This window comes from Drosophila takahashii, chromosome 2R (genome assembly GCF_030179915.1).
Source record: "Drosophila takahashii strain IR98-3 E-12201 chromosome 2R, DtakHiC1v2, whole genome shotgun sequence".
Classification (NCBI taxonomy): domain Eukaryota; kingdom Metazoa; phylum Arthropoda; class Insecta; order Diptera; family Drosophilidae; genus Drosophila; species Drosophila takahashii.
Genome location: NC_091679.1, coordinates 22,048,579 through 22,052,412, shown reverse-complemented (window position 1 = coordinate 22,052,412; position 3,834 = coordinate 22,048,579). Strand labels below are relative to the sequence as shown.

General features: G+C 32.9%; 1 long non-coding RNA gene across 2 annotated transcripts; it reads right to left on the bottom strand.

Annotated features, from left to right (window-relative positions):
• Window positions 1-1,087: 1,087 nt before the first annotated feature.
• Window positions 1,088-3,834, bottom strand: LOC108062640 (uncharacterized). Of its 2 annotated transcripts, XR_011418335.1 has the most exons (5): window positions 3,474-3,834; window positions 2,427-2,796; window positions 1,952-2,368; window positions 1,647-1,865; window positions 1,088-1,587 (listed from the first exon to the last, which is right to left on the bottom strand). It is a non-coding gene; the product is annotated as an uncharacterized lncRNA (long non-coding RNA). The 2 variants fall into 2 exon arrangements; XR_011418336.1 differs by lacking the exon at window positions 1,952-2,368.

Below are 3,834 nucleotides of genomic sequence, written 5' to 3'. Positions count from 1 at the left end.
TGCAGTCCTCAGATTTAAGGCAAATCGCCGTTGTGTTTAGAAAAATTGTAGGGAAAAATTTAGGGCGATTCGCCGTTGGATTTAGAAAAGGTCAAAACAAAGCAAATCGAAAAAAATCGCCCTAAATATTAGAAAAATAGAAAAATTAACCCTAAAAAGATTTTTTTATGGCCACCTGCCTTGAATTTATGGCAAATTTGTCGTGAAAATAGAAAATTTTTCTCAGTTCACGGGCGAAAATTTTTTTAGGGCGATTTTCTAAAATGTAGAAAATTATTTTTATGAGTGTATCTATACCGTGACAACTCTAGGCCATTTTTACCAAATCCGAGCGGAATTTAGAACAAGGCCGGCGGATTTGCATTAATTGTTAAGGCTAGAATTTACCGGGTTTTAAGGGCATAGCGTCATATCTCCGCGCGACATATCTCCGCCCATCTGCGAACGACATATCTCCGCGCGGAGATATGACGTTTAAAAGCGACATATCTCCGCGCGAAAATATTTCGTTTTTAAACGTCACATCTCCGCGCGGAGATATGTCGTTTTTAAAAGGGCGAAGATATGTCGTTTTTAAACGTCATATCTCCGCGTTGATTAACGGGGGAGATATGTCGTTTTTAAACGTCATATCTCCGCTCTTCTGCAAACGACATATCTCCGCGCGGAGGTATGACGTTTGAAATGTTAAGTGTAGTCACATTTTGAACTTTTAATATAAATTTTTCTGATGATTTTCATGAACGATCTTAGTAAATTTTTTTATGAAAAGGTGGAGAAAGCGGCTAAAATTGTAATTTTTAGCTATTCTCAAAAAATTATAAAAAATACAAGGAAAATTTTTTTTGCAAGTATTATTAATTTTGATTGGGAAAAAACTTTGCATCAAAACATTTTGGTTTTTTTGTGTCATTTAAACGAAATTGAAGTGCTCTTTCTATAGGTACCAAAATGTTTATATTATAAGTTCAAAATATGAGAAGATTTAACTTTAAAAGTTGTCAAAATAATTATGCCGACCCCGCCGCTGATCATACCGTCCCAATTCAAAGAAAGTCCTTGTCATTTATATGTATTATTACTTCAAACTGTTTGTTTTTGAATATATTAACAGCATTTTATTTAACATCTTACTTAATTGTAAATAAAAACATTTCGAATTGCCTCATCAACAGGCTGATTACAGCTGGGACATTTCGGTTTCGAATTTCCACTTTCATCATCTTCAGTATCATCATTTTTCAACGAATTATTTTCGACAATTTTATCCCAGCATAAGCCGCAGATATTTACATGATTACATGGTCGCAGTAAAACAGATTTAGGATTCAATAGGCACACATTACATGGGTTCATTTGGACTATAGCAGTATCCGACAACTGACTCAAATTGGAACCTTCTGAGGAAATAGATGATATTGAAGAATTAAGGTCAGCCGAATTAGTTTCCGTGTCATCCACACTGTTGAAGATATCCTGCTTCTGAAGAGGATCGTTTAGCGAAACCGTCCGAGTTAAAAATCCCTGAATATCTATTTCTCCATTCTCAAACAACTCCATTGCGTCCATGATTTTTTGAGCGCGATTCTGAAAAAAATAATTGTTCTTATGTATAGTTATCACTTAATAAAATATTATATACTTACACGTAACTGTTTCGTTATTGGTTGATTTCCAACACCGCCGTTTTGGAACAGGAGGGCGAATTCGCGGCTTTTCTCGAATTCTGCATCAATTAAACATTGGACAAATTTGAAAAAATGTCCTTTTGCTCGAATCTTATTGCCCAAATTCAAATTATACGCTTCAACAGACCCGGTGGTTCGAGTTGAACGCTTAAAAACCGAAATGTTTTCAGGTCCTTCCTGAGAATAGAAATAATCTCTTATAATATACAAAAAACTAAGAACAATACAAGTTTGTAAGTTATAACTTATAACACAGAACTAACCTTTTTAAGCCACTGTTTCTCAAAATATGTTAAAAAAGGAGAAAACAGCTTCTTTTCTAAAGATTGTGCTTGGCATTTCAACATATTAAAAGCTTCGATTATTTTTGTTGCAGGTAGAAGCGGTAAATACAAAAACTTGAGAAAGAGCACATATGCATGTTTATTGAATTTTAGCATTTTTTCAAATCCGGACGTCTTTTTTGCATTTTTTTTGCATGCTTGTGTAAAATGGAACCAACAAGCAAAGAAGTCCATTGAGGGATGCAATTTTTTTAGAGCGTTCCTCATTGCTGTTTCGTAGTCCGAAATAAAAGATGCACCTTTTAAGCAACAAATGTTGGAATCAATATACATAAACAAGTGCTGGTAGCACAGCTCAGTTTTTCGCGTCATCAATACAAATATGAACGGCGTTATCTAAAGCAATGAAAAAAATATAATAATCTATTTATGTTAATTAAAAGATATAATTTACCTTCTGCATATGCTTTATGTAAATTATTAAAAGTTGCTTAAAATCTCCAAATGGACAAACTTTAAAAGTGGCATCGATAAGATAATTACGATTTTTCTCTTCAATATTAGTTTCAATTAAGCCAATTATCTTGTCCGAAGAAAAAATGCAGTACGCAAATGAGCTTGATACGTATACTTTTTTGAAAAAGCGTTGTGGAGAATTTCCTTTGGTCATACCAAATAGGCTCATGACGTTTTCATCTTCAAACATTAAACGAACGCTCTCTGGGGTTGTTGGAGACTTGGGCAAGAATGGCTGCCTTATTCTTTGTAGAGTTCGTTTGACAGTGTCGTAGTTGACCTCAATTTCCTCCTCACCTTTGGTTTTTCTTTATCAAACAGAAAAGGGAATAATTAAATTTAAATATCGAATTTTACTAAAAATATAAAAGTATGTTATATATTTTATATATAAATGTATCATTGTATATTGTATCATTGTATAAATGTCCATTTCGCTCATTCTTATTGGATACTTATAAAGTTAATTTTTCTACATGCTCTTTGACAATTTCTGAATGACAAACTTCTAAATACAAAATATAATAAAAACAAAATTAAAACAGTTCTAAAATCAATAAAAAAATTGTTTAATATTAAAAAATAAATGTAATATTTATAGCTTATTTTTATTAAAAGCTTTTTAGATTTGTTTTTTTTTTAAGATTTAAGATAAAAATATAAAAAATACTTTTAACTTTAATTTGTTTCATTCAGAAATTGTCAAAAACTTCCAAGCATATCATATAAGTATCCAATAAGAATGAGTGAAATGGACTACATTCTGCGACGCGTCGCAACGTGCGTTCATGAAAGAAATCTGATGGCTATTGACAAAAAATTCAATACCTCAAAAAAAAATTCACTGTAGAGCAGCGATCTGCAAATTACTTACACAATTATAAAACAGAAGGTCATTGTGTGTGTTTGCCGACCACTTCTTTATTGTGAACTATTCCATGTACTATTCTATGTACGAATGTACATATGTGTATGTAATACTCACTCAGCCAGAACATCATTAAACACTTGTTTTATGTCCGAATTTGTATTATCTTTGCATTTTTGTTTAATTTCTGATACCGCACCGAGTTTGGCTATTTCGCGACTCTGGGACGGATGATTATGCACTATATTATTAGCATTAGAAAAAGCACGTGTTTTATCTGAACTTAAATATAGTCTGGCTTTGCAGCCTTCCACGCGGCAGACGTATGCTATATCACCGAGCTTCAATATTTTATTTTTCACAAATAACTGCTCATCACAAATCGAAACTAAAAGTTGTGAGCCCTTTCGGCTTCCTTCCCGAATTTCAAATTTAATGTTCTCCAAGTCCATTATTAGGTCAACTGCTCGCTGCGAAC